Raw genomic sequence first — 18109 nt, 5'->3', positions numbered from 1 at the left:
ACACATAACTAAACAGTTGATTACATTAAGATTAAACAGTTGAAAAAGTGTAAACACTGACTTCCAACTTACTGGCAATGAATAAACTCTTGTGGAACAGAGTGGGAGAGAGTGAAATATCTAGTAGAAGCAAACTGATCCAAGAGAGTCAGCTTTCAGCATCTACTTAAAACACTCAATCCTTATTTCCAGGAGCTCGAAGTTAAGATTTACTCTGACGTAATTAATCCCATTTTCCTTACCACTATGTTCTGACAATACCTAATTCTAAGAAATAAAAATAATAGTGCATATCTGCTGACTTCTTCTTCTCTGATTCTCTGATAGTCCATGAAAATGGTAAAAATATTCAACTTCATTATACAATCGAGGAAAATAAAACCACATTAAAAGAAATTTAGGCATATTGTCATCTTAGTTAGTTTACGATCAACAATGTGTTACTGATATACTAGGAATGGAATCTGAATCAGTAATTTTCAGGACAGCAAAAGCCCTAATAAAAGAGAAATTTTTCAAGATTTTAACTTTCTGGAAAAGAAGCTGCAAGTAAACGAAAAAATCTTTGAGACATGCAGATCCTCTAGATAAACACACTTATAAGACATAGACCTCTCTCTATCGAACTCAGTTGAACTTAAGTACTATTCCCTTCCTTATTTGCATTTAACGCTATTTTAAAAACTCATTCTGGTAGCGTGTTGTAAGTTGAAACTAGATAGGAAAGATGCATTAAATTAAAATAAATTAAAATTACATAGTAAATCTTTACTATCACTTCTTATTAACTAAATTTAACATAGTAAATGTGTTTTTGAAGGCTTGATGTTGCACTGAAAAAAATGAAAAAGAAAATTTTTGTTGTTCTTTTTTACTGTAAGTAGAAGGGAGCGGAGCTTAGTAATTGGTATGGGTGTGTCTCAGTTCTCAGGCTAAGGTCAAAAGTAAAAGCCTAATTACCAAAGCCAACACGTAGATTTCAGGAAATTGCAATTTATATTTGCTAGGGAACGTACTAGCTCACAGTCACACGAAACGAATCCCTCTCAAATAGCCCTTTTGCCTTTTGCTTCATTTAAAAATAAAAATAATTATTTATTCGTACACGTATAGTATTCACTTTTAACAGATTATTAATATTACTAAAATGCAGTTACAAATAAAATGAAGTAGTATCGATCGAACGGTAAAAAATGAATTTAAGCTGTAAACAAATGCATAGATGTTAAATAAAATTATTTAAATAAGTACTGCATAAGCAATTTTAAGAGAAAAACAAATACCTGGATATCTACACATTTTCTACAAAATTAAACATATTTTACGTTATCAGTGGGTATTTTACGTTATCCTAAATAGAGTATCAAAGTCTAGAGTGTTTTCCAATAGCTTAAATTTGTTCTTCCAAAGCAGTACTAGATCCCGCGGAGAATTTTGTCAGCATATGTCTGATACTGTACTAATCATAAATTTGCTTATGTGAGCCCAGAAGGAGCCTTGATAAGCTAGATAAGAAAATTAAGCCACTGAGGGCACATGACATTGATCAGCTAGAAGATGAAAATCCAGAAACGGTCAAGGAAGTAATGTAAAATTGGGGAAACCATCGTCTCCTTCACCAGCATCTTTCTAAGCCTGTTTGTTTTTTATATTGCCTGAATTCTGCTAGAAGAGAGAATTATATGACAGTAGATTATATAGTAGAAGAGAATTATATAGTAGAGCATTATATAGTAGAAGAGAATTATATGACAGCACTACTTTCCACCTATGTTGCGAATTTTTACTCAGTTCTCATGCTAGCTGCCGAGCGATAAGTTAGATGAACATTGGTAGTTTTACAAGGATTTCAAAACGTGATAAATATATTGGCTGTTGAGTAGGTTTCGTAATTTTCTACATTTTTTACATGAATACAAACTAGTTCTCCTTAGAGTACCCTCCCTGGTGGCTTCCTATCCCTTGGGAAGATACCGCCGTCTGCTTTGCCACAATCGAAATAGTACTCTAATTTAAATACTGTTATTCAAAGGATTCTCATCATTTAGTATCAGGGTACAAAGTATTTCTCCTGCTTTCTTAGCATGCCTTCGTAGTGTAGTTGTCTGCACGCTGGGCGCGTATTCTAGCGGTCCGTGGTTCGATTCCCGGCGAGGGCGTTGCTCATCTTTCCTCCTTCGAAATATCCCAGCGTCTCTACAGTGGCGACCGAACTAAAAGGGTGGCAGAAGATGATTCTCCACACCCAGGATTTGGCGACTTAAAATCCCCAGTCGCCGTTTAAAAGGGGAAGTATTTCTCCCGCCTTCGTAGTGTAGTGGTCTGCACGCTGGGCGCGTATTCCAGAGGCCTGTGGTTCGATTTCCGGCGAGGACGTTGCTCATTTTCCATGACTCCTGTCTCCTAAAGAATACCTAATGTCTCTACAAGGGAATTCTCAAATAATTATTACTGGCAATAGCTATTAATATATCTCATTTTTTTCCCTAAGTATCGTTCCCTAGCAGAAAGGAGTTTAAATAGAATTTTTTCTTTTAATTTTTAAGATGGATACATCTCGTTATGCACTAAAAAGAAAAATAAGCTAGTAATGGCAACGCTGAAAATGCAGTCATGATGAATAGTTTTTTGAATAAATAATTATTAATAATAAAAGTTTGTTTTTTACTTAGAACTCAGCAGTAAACAGGAAGTAATCTAAGTTCACTAGAGGCTGAATGAATAAGACTTTGTTCACTGAATGAATAAGGCAGGAGAACAATGGTAATTCGTCTCGAGGACAAATCGCGTCGAACAAGCTGGCTTTATGGGCACCTTCGTGGTATTCTCCCCGCGTGATGTAAATACGAGATAGTTTCTTTAGCAAATATTTCATGAAAGCATCCCTTCTCTTAGACAGATAGTCCCAGGGCATTTGCTACCATCTACTAATTAGTCCTGTCCGATAATAATCTGCATGGGCAAGACGAAATTCGTGTTGAGTAAAGAAACTTCACTTTTAAAAACTTAAAATAAGACCACATAAGTTAATGTTTTGCTTACTTTCATTCTCGAAAGCAAAGGTTTACGTAAAGAAACACAGTTATGATAGCATTTTAATTTTTTTTAAGTAACAAGAGAATAAATTAGAATTCCAAGATTTTGCTTCTATGACAGCAACGAAAGGTTCTTTGAATTTAGTAAAAAACATAAAACATGAGAAGTTATATTTATAGGAAAAAAATAGTAATATTTTTCCTTCTAGCATTAGTTTATTATTAATTTAAGGGGTGTTGGAACCCCAAAATCTTCAAAAAATTGTGATTTCGGATTTTTGCATTTTCAAATTCTCTACACTTTTATCTTTCTAAAAATACCATTCTTTAATCTCTATGAAATATTAGAACTGTAAAAAAATCTAGTTTTAATTTGTTATCTACTATGATCAATGAGGATTTTTACATAAAAACGCGTTTTTCTCCAAACGTGATTTTTTTTATACTCGATGTACCTTTTCTCAGGAACTACTACTCACAGATATCTAAACTTTTTATGGCTTATTTATTAGGTTCCCTAATATTTACTGAAACGAGCTTTTTGTAATAAACTTAGAAAAAAAAAATTTTTAATTTTTTTTTTGTGTGAGAAAAGTGCTAAATTTCACTATGCCTCACAAAATATTCTGTAATTTACTCTAAAATTCAAAGTGCTTCAAAAGCTCATTTCAGTATAATCAGATAGGTACACTTTCATTATAGAAAAAATTTCAAGCTTGTATGTACAGCAGATTTTGCGAAAAGGTACATCGAAAATGGCCAATTTAATATTGTCGGTATAGGGGTTTCTGATACCCCTTAATCTTAAAACTTTGTAGATAAATGCGTAATTACAGCTTATGTCGCAGCATTTCTTCAAAAATGAATGATTATTCATCATTCTTCATAATACTGGTGATTTGGTTCGAGGTTCGAATCCCGCAAACAGGCTGGCTGCATGGGCGTTTTCGTGGTTTTCCCATGTGTAACGTGTATACGAGCCAGTTTCCCTTAGAAAGTCCTCCACGAAAGGCATCCCTCCCCTTAGGCAGATAGTCCTAGTGTGCTTTGCCATAATTAAATACACCACCCATGTGTAACGTGTATACGAGCCAGTTTCCCTTAGAAAGTCCTCCATGAAGGCATCCCTTCCCTTAGGCAGATAGCCCTCGAGGCTTTGCCATAATCACACACACACACACACATTCTTCATAATACAAATTTCTTCAGTTTATTAAAGTTTATTGTCCTAGTGATGTCTTCCTGATAATTTTGTTATATGCATTGTAACCTTGATTTTCAGAGAAAGTTGGGAAGTAACTAATACCAAATCAAGAGTACAGAACACAACGAGACTCCAACAGATCGAATCATCTTGATCATTTGGAATATTATAAACAGTCGAACCATACTTTGAAGAAATGCATTAAATTATATTACATTGAAATGTCTCGCATAGCCATATTTTCAAAAAAGAAAAAAATGAGCGGTACTGAAATAACTTCTATAAATTTTATTTGATTTTTTGACAACCATATCTTAGTATTAAAATGCAATTTTTTTAACATCGTTTGTATTTCATATACTGGTAACCGGGCGGTATCACAGTTAGTTTGCATGCCAACAAACTGGGTCTTGAATCCCAGGTTAAGTATGGACTCTTATGACTGCTTGTGTTAAGTAGGAAGTAGGTAAAGTCCTTCCATGTGGTTTTAGTAAGAAATACTAGGGTAAGAGTCATTCCAGTACCATAATCTGAGGTGTCTGGATCCTAACTGCAGAATTTCAACCCTAAGGAAAATGACAAAGTATCACTGACAGTGCTTAAGGTATACGACTAACGATAGATGTAACCACTTCTGTCCATAATTATTCATGGGTTGTCCACCAGATATGGATAAGTGATACAACTGCAACACATTTCTTGTTTGAATCATGCATTTTCAGAAATTTCAACATGATTTAATTTTAAACAACGAAATGCTTAAATAAAGTTTAAATAATTAAGAAGTAATTAAATATTAGTTTAAATAATTAAAATAAAAGTATTACTCTAGTTTAAATAATTAATATTAAACAAAAACTCAAATTGTGGAATTTGAAAAATTGTGATAGCAATTTTAAATCAAATATATTACTTGTATCAGCTATATTATCTTATTTATTTTCGGTACTTTTTTATATTTATTAATAGCATTAAGTAAGTCATTTAAAAGGATTTGCTTTCTTTACCATATATAAAAATTAACAGTGATTTTGAGCTAACAGATAGGTTAGCAAGCTGAAAAAGACCTATGGCTTTGCTAAAAATTTTATGAATTTAAAACGCTTGTCAGCAAAAACTATTTATTTCCCTTGATGTTTTAATTAACTAAACCTTCATAATTAAACTAACTAATACCTTAATAATTATGCTCTTTTGACTTTTCGATACATTTGTGGATTTTGTCCAGCGTAGGCATTCTCAAACTGCCCAGCATAACAGTACCAGCTGTGTTAGTTTGCTGTTCTGATTATTTTACAAAACAAGGAAGGAAACGAAACCATAGAATTATTGTGTTAAATCAGTTTATTTGTATGAGAATACTGGCATGTTAATACAAAACCTTTCATTTGCATAACCCTGTCGGACAGTTACTAAAATGTGTTTCTGTATGATAATGCCAGCATTTTTATGGCGGCTGGTGAAAGGTTTGAAGTTGGATTAGCTTTACAAAAGATGTAGGTCGGTAAGCAATTTAAAAAAATATTAACATTACTTGAACCATTAGCTTAACATCGGCAATTTAGTACGGTTCGCATAAAAGAACCGGCAGCGTTTTGCAAGTAGTGATTTTGTATCAGAGTTCTCTGATTTTAGTTCATATCCTATTTAATCAATCTACCAGAATAGTGAACTAAAACACGGTCTGCATAGCAGTTTTTCAGCAACAAATATCAGTACCTTTCTGAAGCTTATTGATTTCAATTTATATCTTACTTATTTTGTGCCCTCAACTATACTTTAGGACACCATTGTAAACGTTTATGCTAAAAAAATTCATAAAAGTATAGATACTATTATGACTATTACACATTTGCTTGCTTCACCCAAGATCGAGAATTCGACCCATGGGTTCATTCGACCCAACATTTCATCTTCTAAACACCATATGAAACCAGCAGCTTCGCAATGGATAGCAATGGACTTTAGTGAACTTTTTAAGAGAAAATAATCGATGTTTATGTCATATACGTGAGAAACTCCAAAATCACTTACATTGGCCCTTTCTTCTATTGGCTACGAAATGGGAATGAAACTACTAAATTTCAAAAAAACTTTTCTACTTGGCTATTAAAAGGATCATTTTCAAACAAATTTAAACATACTTTAAACTTGCTAAGACGTGAACTATTATAAGATTGTATGAAAGAATATTTTAACACAGAGGACGTTTTTATCACTGTTATATTTCCTTTTTACATCTTTCATGTTGATAACCTGTTTATAAGCAGCTAGACTTTCCTCACTAAGGGAGATTATACCATATACGAGTTTATTGTTCCCATTGAATTGTTTAACTTCTCAAAATTTCTTTTTTCTAAACCAGTCCCTAAAAATAGAAATTAGGTACATTTAGAACACTTTTATTTAATCATTTATTCTTTGTTTCACTGCATCAGTTTAAACGCCTGAAGTTTGCTTACACGCATGTGCATGATGTGTATACAGTAGTAAACCCTGTAAGGGATGTCTCGATTTAAGGGATAATTCTGCTTGTCCCGATCATTTGAAATAGAGAACATAATGCATCAATCTTTGCAATTATCACGTCTCTGCAAGTTTAATGTCTTTTTAAAATTGTCCTCTTATTGAAGAACATTAAAAAAAAGTTTCAGAAATAAAAAAAAAAAAAAAAAAGAAAAAGAAAAGAAAAAGAAAAGAAAAGAAAAAAATAAATAAAAAATCTGAAAGGTTTCAGCTTTTAAATTACGGCCAAAGGGGCTTTTTTTAACGTTCTGTGTGCTACCTTTATTTATTAAATATTATGTTCTACGTACTCAAACTATAAAATTCGGTTCAACAGCATTATCTTATTTTAAAATGAGCATATCTTTAAAATTTCCAATACAGAACCTCGCGCGATGGAGATAAAAATGTTTTTTTTTTTCGTACAGTGTTGCCATTGCTCTCTTTGAAATTGTTTAGTTTTTTAATCAAAAATTCGTTGAAGTGTTACAAAATCTGAAATCGATAATAAAACAAATTTAAAATTCAAATTAGAGCTTGCACATGCCCGTGTTGTATGGAAGATCGTGTTATTCAAATTTGAATGGCTCTAGATATCGTTGTTTTATCACAATGCGAGAAACATACTTACATTTATGCAGATTCTTCATTATTTAATTTCTTTAAATATAAGACAGCGCGATACTATAGGGTAGCAACGATTTGAAAAGTCATACAGCTTTTTTAACGCAAGTTTTCAACGTAAAATGCCAAAACGAAATTAATAGTCCTTCAGGGCAAATTGCCCCTTTGGACTAAAATTTCTTTGTTATTAATCTTTTGAAGTTTCAAAGCCAAGTTTGCGTTCAGTAAAAGATAGTTTTGTGACAAGAGAACAACGAAATGAAAAGTTAATCCCTCTGTTTTGAAATCCTACTGCTTTTCAGTAGTGAAAAGGAAAATAATACATTTGGAAAAGGCAATACATAGAATTCCAAATCCAGCTATTCTTGCTACCGTTCTCAGTAGGGGAACAAACTTTAGGATCACAATGTGTATACAGTGAAACTCATACCATTCTTAGTTCTCACTAGGTCTGGGGAACAAGAGAAGTGTAGTTTTGTACTTGCGTGTTAGTTTTACATACGTTATCTAGCATGGCTTTAAAGAAAAAAAGATTAATAGTTAAACAAAAAATTAATGTAATTTGTGTAACATAAATTGAAAACATTGGCTTGAGAGACTTAAGTCTGGAATAAGCGAAAACCAAGTAAGTCATGAGCTAAAGGATAGAGAAGGAATAAAAATATTATGGATTACTAATTCAAATCAACATTCCAGGAATGTAAAATTTAGAAACCTTGAAGCATGTGAAATTGATACAGTAGAGTTCAACTTGTTTTTGTTCTGTAAGAGGAAACAATATTCCTTAAGTGATATAAATAATATTAAATATTATTGCACGAAAAGAGAAAAGAAGTTTCGGAATGTCCGGGACTAAGAACTTCAAAGCATCAAATGGTTGGTTATAAAAATTTAAGCAAAGAGATAAGATAACTTTTAACATATTAGTGGTGAAAACAATTGGTAGCTCTGCAACACGTAACAGACTGTATAAAAATGCTAAATGAGATTTGTGAAAGGTATTCTTCACAAATTTCATTTAGCTTTTTTACAAACTATTAGCCTACAAACATCTACAAATCTACAATGTAGATTAAACTGGATTATTTTGTCTATTATAACTCTACGCTTCATAGTAGAAAGGTACCCTGGCGTTAAAAGCTCCAAAGAAGGTCTCACTGTGCTACGGTCTATAAAAAATTGCAAAGTTTTGCTATTTCTTGACAATTCGCAAGCCCACTCACCAAATGTCAACAGGGAAATGAGTATTTTTCATCACCTAATGAAACATTAGCATTGTAGCTTTAGGACCAAGGTATAATTAGAAGCTTCTAAGATTCGTTACAGAAAACTGTTTTAAAGGTATATTCTTTAACAAGCTGGTTGCAGAAACAAGGATTCGTCTTTCAAAATGCGTTAATGCATTGAATGCCACTCAGTGAATACGAAAGGCTTCTAAATCAGCATCACAACGTTGTCTGCAGAGCTGTTTTAAGATAGCAGGCTTTGAAATTCCAGTTTCGAGTGCCTCAGTGAAAATTCTATTGATGAAAGTGAATGTTTGAACTTGTCAAAATCAATGGCAGTGCTCAGATGTAAGAATATTTAGGAAATCGATGAAAACTTGTATACTGAAGACACCAATGACGACATAAAATCTTTCTCAACAGTAGTTGATGATGTGAGCTTTAACAAAAGTATCTCAGAAAGTAGGGAGGAAGACGAAGAAAAGCCAGATGAAATGTGTGACATGAAAAATTCTTGGTAACTGTTGGTGACAGTGAACAACGGTGACTTTACTATCCCCGAGATAAAAATTCTTGCAATGCACAGACTTGTAAATAAACCCGTGTAATGGACTATTTTCAATAGATTTCTGTGTTTCAAAACGCTATTATTCATTTCATAAACTTTTGCAGTAATTAAACTTTTTTAATTAAAGCTTTTCCTTTTTAATTAACTTCAAATAAATGCCTGTGACAGTGTGTATCATTTATTTAAAGCTCGATGCAACCCGAGTTTCTAATTAAAGTATCTACCCTATGAAGAAGACACACTTCCATTTAAGAGCATGGTCCGGTAAATGTTCTTACTGTAAGGTACTACTGTATCTGCTTGGAAGTTTTAAAACAGGTAGCGACATTTTGTGGAATAGAAAAATAAGCTTCAAAGCCGTCAGCTCGTTGTTATAATGTTTTCCTTTATTGTTTTGTAGTAATGTTTTCTTGCATTATTTATATTTTTATTTCATGTTGCAGCTTATAACAGGCGACAGGAAAAATGTAATTTTCATTTTGCATGTATATTAAATACTACAAATATTATCCATTAGAGGTTTTGTTTTCACTATAAATGCTGTTTGAACCGAAAACATCCGACCATTTATTATAAATCCTATTTTTCCGTTTATTTTTAGTTTCTGCTTAAAATAAATTTTCAATATAAGCTGATATATTGTGCAAACAAAGGGTAAAAGCGAAACCCCTCTCTGGAAAGTTAGCTCTAAATCTAATTTTGATTGATAGAAAACAGTTAGTGTTTCATTCATTATTACCTTTATTAAATATAATGTAATGTAATGTATTGTAATTTCTGAGTAAATATCTGAATTATGTATTTTGTTTTAAGTCACATGTTAATTCTTGAGGAAATATCCATGGTAATGTCTCTTGCTGTTGTGGGCATCTTCAAGATAAAATCATATTTTATTTCGATGTCTAATCAATTTAGTTTGTTTTCTTTACTTTTTGCTCCTAAATTTAAGAATAAGTAGCGCAGCTTGTTTTACATAAGTTCTTCAAGTGTGATATTGTATAAAAGAATACTAAAGCTTTGCTCAAGATGGATTTGTAATACATTTCATTTAAAATTATTAGAACGTGATAACCGAGAATCTGGCTGGTTAATTAACAAATGTGCAACGTAAATTTACACAAATTAAGTAATGAACTTTTCAAACGCAGGGATGATATAAAAAATAAGTTATCCAAACATTAATAATGAACAACTTATTTTAAAATTAGTAAAGTAATGGCTACTAATAGAATTATCTTCAGATTCTAATTGTGTGTTCCCATGTAACTTCAATCCACTACTCACTTAAACGTCTAGATATAGAAACGTAACTTGTAGTCACATAAAAAGTGGTTTAGAACTTTACGTTCCGGGATAGAGGACATGAAAATCGTGAAAATAAATTATCGTCATGCAAAGAAAGAACGTAACTGAGCTATTGTTTTAAAAAACCAATGACTGTAAAACTTCACTTGCTGTTTGATATTGCACAGTACAGAATGCTTATAAAAACAGAAGATGTACTTTTTTCTTTCATTTAGCCTTTACAAAATGCTTTGGAAAACGTCCAAAAAAAATTAAAAGTGCATATGGATACGTCACGAAAATAATAATTCTGTTTTAATTTCTAAATTCTTCGAAGAGCAATATGCATTGAGTACGTCATAAACTTCTTTACTGCAGCATTGTATGCTTTTTTTGATACTGGGTGTGGAAGATCCATAATGCCACAAAATAGTTTCATTGCTGAGTAGCCCATTCCAATTGTTCGCATGGCATAAGCATAACGTATGCTAATTTCAGCACAGTTGTTCTTCTTACCAATCGTTTTTGAACTTTTAAATGTACGCAGTTCTATACAATTTCCACAATTTAAAGAAAATTTCGAACTTAGTCCACACACAACTTCTTTTATAGTGACATCACTGCCACATGTTTTGCAGCACAGTTCTTTTTCGAAAAAAGAAATCATTACATTCAAGTCCAAGATCTTCAAACCTTTAAAATCATCATCAGTTTTCTTAGATGATTCTGAAGCGACATCAGATTTAATAGGAAGAGTTTTATAAGAAACGACATTTGAATCATGTAATAAAATTCCACATCTTTAGAGGAGAAATAAAAATACTTTGGCTTTTTCATAGCAAAGGGTAAATCTTAATCTATAATATCCGTTAAAGATACAAAACTATAAGTACTATCCTTCATAAGGGTGTAAGGATCTTAAGTTTTACTAACGTTTATTTTATTTTAAATCTTTACTATCACTTCTTATTTTCTACTTCCGGCCAGAATTAAAAGCTTTAACTTATTTATGCAAATTTGTCTTGCGAACGCCAAGTACTTAAGTTGTGGCTTTTTGCCAAGCAAGAGAGAGGAAGGAGCTATTAGAAGCAGGCCGCTTGCCATAGTAGTTTTACTCGGTTGCTGGTTGCCTTCAAGGCCAGAGGTTTAATCCTCTTGATAATTTTAAACGTATCGTAGTGTTAGCAGTTCTCTGTACTACATACGGCTTTTTGCTAATATACGGCCAATCTTGGAGTAGGCACTTGTTTGATTAATCCAAAGTTAAGTTTAGTTAGAGTTTAGTTAATATTTTTATATTCTTACGTTCAGACCACAAGTGGTTGGCCTCTGTATTCCAAAGTCCGGAAATCATTGTAAAGAGAGAAAAATAAAGGGTTTCGTATACCCTTCCTGTGTATCTTGTCTACTTCCCACATTTATTGAACATAGCTTTAGTAAGCTCCCTGTTCCGAGTCAGGACATTTAATGTTCCCAAAGCAAGTAAGGAGGAACACAGAACCTGATAAGGGAAGGGATTTCTCTTTGAATGAAAAGTAAGAGGCATTAAATTTCATGTAAAACACCGGGAGAGGTGGCATTCTCTATTACAAATTGTTATAAAGAGTAAATGAGACAAGAAATCTAAAATTTTCACGGAAATAATAATTTTGTTTTAATTTGTAAATTCTTTGAGGAGCAGTATGACTAATTTTGTAGCGATGTCGGATTTAATCGGAAGAGCTTTAGAAGAAACGACAGTTGAATCATGTCATAAAACTCTGCTTCTGAATAGGAGAAATAAAAATAAAATATAACCTAAACTTTCGTTTTTTGATAACAAGAGGTGGATGTTAATATTTAACATCAGTTAAAGACACAAACCTGTTAATAGGTACCATTTTTTTCACAAGGAAAGAAATTTCCCGTTGAATGAAAAGTAAGTGGCATTAAATTTCATGTAAAAAGTCGGGAGAAGGGGCATTCTCCGTCTCAACATATTATAAAAAGTAAATAAGACCGAATTTTATTTTTACTTTTCATCCAAAATGCTCAAATAGTAAATTAAATATGAGAGATATTATATAAATGGTTTACCTGCGACATTTATATGAAATTTCTTTATTAAAAGAGATATAGTGCAAGAAAAGCAAACATTCTTCGCAGAAGATTAAAGGATATTAGATTTTTAGCATATAACATTGGCTTAATGAACGTATTCTGCCCTGTATTTAATGTTTATTAAAAAAGGTGTTTTGATACGTACTCCTGTGCTTGTTAATTTATTAATACTTGATAAAATATACTTGTTCATTGAAAATATTAATTCATTGAGATGTTAACGAAGGATTTTATTTATTTCTTATTGAAAAGACTCTTAGAGTTTTCAGAGCGGGAAACGTAAAAAATCACCAGTATCCTCGTTGGAATTTGAAACCACATGCCTCCTAAACTTCAGCTGGCATGCTACCACTACCACCACGATAGCATGCTAGCAAGGACATGCTGACTTCTTATACAGTTTCAAAGTGTTATTATACTAAGAGCCAAAATTAAAAGGTATTATCTTTTGCCTTGTTTTCACTTAGTTTTTGTTATCCATAATTCATTCAAATTATCATGTAGATGGCTTGTAGGGACATTACGATATTTTGGAAGCCAGAGAGATGAAAAATTAGCAACCGCCTTCGCCGGAAATCGAACCACGGACCTCTGGAATATTGGCCCAGCGTTCAGAACCACTACACCACGAAGTGGAGAGAAATACCTCATATACTCCCCTTTTTAAAGGGCTACTAGGGTTTTAGGGGACCTAGTTGCCAAATCCTGGGTGTGGAGAATCATCATCCACAACCCTTTGAGTTCGGGCGCCACTTGTAGGGACATAAGAATTTTGGAAGCCAGAGAGATGAAAAATTAACAACCGCCTTCGCCGGGAATCGAACCACGGACCTCTGGAATACCGGCCCAGCGTGCAGAACCACAACACTACGAAGAACGCTAGGAAGGTGGAAGAAATCCCTTATAGGCTAATGCATCAAATGTTTTATACCTTTTTTTAACTAGCAACAAAAGAAGTTGTATGAATGCTTGCACAAGCTTCACTTAGAGCAATAAGATTTATTGCGTCTTCTAACTAAACAGTAAATCGATTCTGAACTAAAAAGTTTTGATTATAGTTAAATTTCAATAAAGATGATGAAACATTTCGCATTTAAAATTCATTTATTTAGAAAATGTTTAATTTAGGACATCAGCAACGTGGTTATGAGAAATTATTAAAGTTTGTAGCTTATATTTCTTAATGCTTGGTGGAAGAAAGATAAACAACATTTTAATTCTTTAAAGCTATAGGTTATTAACCATTGAAAATTAATAAATCAAAGTAAATTATTTTGATACGATTTAGGTTCTTGCATTAAACTGTTTAATAGGCCAGTTCAGATGAATTATATAACGTAGGTAGCCCTCACGTGCTTTGTGTAATTAAAACAATCTAACCCATATTAACAATGCCCAACATTAAAAACTCAAAAAATATGAAAATTGCCTGAAATATCATTTAGTTTAAATTTGATGAAAATGCTGATAAAGCGTTTTTGGTCTTTTACTATTTTAAAATTAAATTTTAAGAACTAGAATTTTTAAAGAAATAAAATACATCCTATATACTGTGCTTCCTAATATACGGTGAACCCGTTATGGCGACCACTTCTGAAAGCTGTAGAGTCATTAGTGTTTTGTTGAAACAGGAGACATGGAAAATAAGCCATGCTTTCCCCGGGACTCGAACCTGGATCTCTCGAATATGTACCGAGTGTGGTACCGTTACATCATGAAGGCGTGCTAGAAAAAGGGAGAAAATACTTTGTATACGCCCCCCATTATACAGAAACTGGGGATCTGGGGATGCAATCGCCAAATATTGGTTGTGACGAATTATTGTTTACATTTTAATTTGGGTGCCACTGTTGAGTCATTAGATTATTTTGAAACAGGAGCCAAGAAAAATGAACAGTGCCCTAGCCGGATCTGGAACCTGGACCTCTCGAATACGCACCGAGTGTGCTAGTACGAAGACATGTTGAAAGGAAAAAGAAAATGCCTTATAAAGCAATTAGCATTTCTATATCAGCTCCCTGAAAAGATCATTTCTATTGAAGACCAAAATCGTCGATGGTCACTATAAAGAAGGTTTACTGCGTTAATGACAGGATGAGATTAGGTATAGGTTTGAAAAGAAATACATAAAAAAATATTTAATTTACCTGAATTGCTTAAAATTTTGAAAAGAAGCGAACAAAATCTCTTAAATATTTTTATTTTATTTCATTTTATTTTTAAAGACATATAATGATTGTTCTAAAATGTAGCGTAAATTTAATTTAACCGTCAATTTATTCAATATCTATACTTTTTTTAATATTCGATGTATTTTTTAAAGTTCCATTCCTTTAATTATTTCAACCAATAAGCATCGTTAGGAATATTTCATATAAATTTTATTGAAATAGAATATTTTTTCTTTGAAGGAAATTATTTAGAAGATAATTAGTTTTAAATATTAATTTATTTTGCTATTTAAGAGCAACCATTGACACATTTGAAAAAAATTCAACTTTTTCCATCACTGGCATTCTTATTGGTACTTAAAAGTTCCATCATTGAAGCTTAAAAAATTGCTTAAGTTCCATTACTAGTATTTAAAATATTGCTTTAACTTTGCATCACCTAATAGAAGGTGATAGATACAGTCTGTGTTACAGAAATAAAATAAATAAATAAATGCAAGTTTTAAAAAATTAATCTTTCAAACTGCAAGGCTTTCGATATGTTATTTACATTTTGCTTTTACAGTTTACCATTTTGCTGAATAATATGCACTGCGATGCGTACAAAATCTTCCGTACATATTTTGAGTGAACTGAATATTTTTCACACCATCCTTCTTCCTCTCCTACTATAACATTTTCCCTCAAAGATATTTGATATTAAATTTAAATTCTAGTTTCAGAGACTGAATACTTACTTATCATTATGTGGACATCTTTTAACAGCATTTATGTTTTTTTTTTCCTTTTTGATGAAGTATTCATATATCAGGTAATTGAAAAACGAGAAAGGTAGTCTAAAAATATTACCTTGAAGAAGAGAAAAATCAATTCTTTCTGTCTAGAATCTCTTTACATTTGCAGCATATACCTTGCTTCTAAATGTTGTTTAATACAAAGGGTTATTAACAGAGTTATACAAATTGCAAAAGCAAGGAACCTCCGTTCCAAAGGCCTCTCCCCCGGATATAGACTAAGTACTTAAATACTTTGTATAATAATAAAATATCTTGTGTCTAAAGAAGACATCCCCACAGAAGTTCGGTTGATAAGTTAATTAATATCACAATGGTGTATAGCAAATGCTAATTCTCTATCAGGAATACAAATGCATAGTTAGTAAGTAAGTTAAATTAAAACTTGCTATTTACTAGCCTTTTTAGTATTATTTTTATATTTTTGTATTTTGATGGATTATACATAATTTATTTTTGGTTTACATGCATAATTGGTGCAGGGGAAGTTTCTAATAGGTAAGAGTTTCTAAGTTACTTTGGTTTTCTACTCTTAATTATATTGGCAATTTACATTTAATTAATATTTTAATTCCTGTCAATTTACTTTCTAAATTTCTTAAAATTCCTACTAGTTTAAATTTCGTTTTTAGTAATTCACAACATTTATATTTACTTTTGGTTTTGAATATTACTATACCCTTGCTTATATGGATGACGAAACACGAATTGAGTAATTGAAGAGTTAAATTTGGAGGCAACTTTCCCTTCATAAGATCTGTCTCCTGCCCGTTCAACAATTATTCACTTATTACAATTAAGACAAATTAATTTGGTCTTAAAAATTCTTTAAAAAAATTTTGGGATTAATTTTTGCAAGATTATATATTTTTTCATAGTTTTAGATACGTGCACTTAATTTACATATGCTCGTAGAATTTAAATAGTATCGTAAATTAGTTCGCACCAATAATTAATCTTTTATATTTGCAATTAAAATTTCATAATTAAATTTTAAATTAAATTTAAATTAGCTTTATATGACTAGAGAATATTTGTTAAATTCAAATTTCATTCCTTGCAGCCATGGCGCAAGAGAATTATTTAAATTTAATTTACTATATTCTTGTGAAACTCCTATAATTGTATATATATTAAACGTAAAATATCTAGATTTAAAATTAGCTTTTGGCAAACTATTGCTTAGCGTTTTCAAATAAATGATAGCATATTTCATATTTGATGAAAATTTTGAAACAAATGATAATGCTTGCCAAGATATTTTTAAACAAATGGGAACAAAATCTGAGAAAAATTACTTTATTGATCTAAACATATAACGATGTTTTGTTTCTTAAAAATCTTCATTTGAAAACCATATTCGTTTCATAGACACAGATTATAAGGATTTTACATTAAAAGAAAGCATAAGCGTTAAATTTTATTTCATTTATATAGCATTTAGACAATTCATATAGCATTTAGGCAATTTAAATTACAATTCTAGAACAGTTTCAACCTGTCCAGATCATATATGTGAGATTGTTTCAGACAAGCATTTTTTTCTCTCGTTCTCTTTTTAAACACCTTAAAACCTCAGGGTAGTCTTAAATGTGAGGACAACTTTTATTAGGGCAATTCAATAAATTTAAAAGCAAAAGAATAATTTAATGAACATATATATATATATATTCTCTAAAAATTTTAGGAAAAAATTATTTAAAAGCAAAAGAAGGATTTAATAAATGTTTAAATCCTCTGATATATAAAAAAATCCAATAAAAGCTTAAAATTTTCAGTATTTCTTAAACTGTTTGTATTTTCTTTCAAGCTGATGAAAGTATACATCGTGCTAATAATAATTCGCAAGTTCTGTCCCCTGCAACTCGCTAAATACTGCTAGTTGCAGCACAGTTTTAAAATAAAACTTATTTTTTATTGCATTTGAGAATCAGAACTTTAAAAATTCACAGCAATAAGAAATTATAACCTTCGTATAAGCATTAAATACTCACGGAGAAAGAGAATAAAGCCGCCGGTTGGAGCGAGAGAAGGAGAAGCGTTTCTTTCTCCCAAACTATTTTCTTCCGCGTTTTCAGGGACTAGAGTACTTCTCCCCGCTCGTCAAATCTCTCCTTCTGGGAAGAAGAGTGACAGCACACGCGGCGAGGAATATTGTCCTCTCCGTATGAATCTGACTGTGGCCGAATTGGTTCTGAAATGCCTCGGAAGGAAGCAGGATGGGATGTTACAGAGTGGATGATACTCCAAATGTGCTCTGGCACTGTTGCCTAGCAACGGCGCGTGCCAAACACTAACTTCCTTCCTGGAACCTCGCCAGACAAAACTCTCTGACGTCATGTATCCGTGCCTCCGAACAAGAGGGTGGAGTATACGACAAACAGTTTTACTGGGAAGAAAACGCCACTATATTATGCCTTGGCCATGCTTACCCTCCCCGACGGAACGCGTTCAAATTCCACAAATAATCAAAAACGATGTAACGCGGAGCGCTCAAACTTGTCATTGAGCGTGAACATTTTAAGCCCAGCTGTATTTTTAAATTACGAGCGATTTCGTATTATAAATGACTTGCATCGACACCTGAATACAGCAGGT

At 32.2% G+C, this 18109-nt stretch overlaps 1 protein-coding gene across 2 annotated transcripts in view; it reads right to left on the bottom strand.

Annotated features, from left to right (window-relative positions):
• Window positions 1–18109, bottom strand: part of LOC118189074 (uncharacterized) — a 275823-nt gene that overhangs the window by 47812 nt on the left and 209902 nt on the right. Inside the window, exon 1 of one of the 2 annotated variants that reach the window (XM_085818171.1) lies at window positions 17506–17748. The exons of the other annotated variant lie outside the window; for it this stretch is intronic. The gene's annotated coding sequence lies outside the window, so the exon portion shown is untranslated. Of the gene's footprint in view, window positions 1–17505; window positions 17749–18109 lie in introns of those variants that run through there. 2 annotated transcript variants of the gene reach the window in all.

The sequence above is a fragment of the Stegodyphus dumicola genome, chromosome 6, assembly GCF_044657685.1.
Source record: "Stegodyphus dumicola isolate Sdum_Otavi_A_Nest chromosome 6, ASM4465768v1".
NCBI lineage: Eukaryota > Metazoa > Arthropoda > Arachnida > Araneae > Eresidae > Stegodyphus > Stegodyphus dumicola.
The sequence above is the reverse complement of the archived record's forward strand: the minus strand, read 5'-3'. Positions and strand labels throughout refer to the sequence as shown.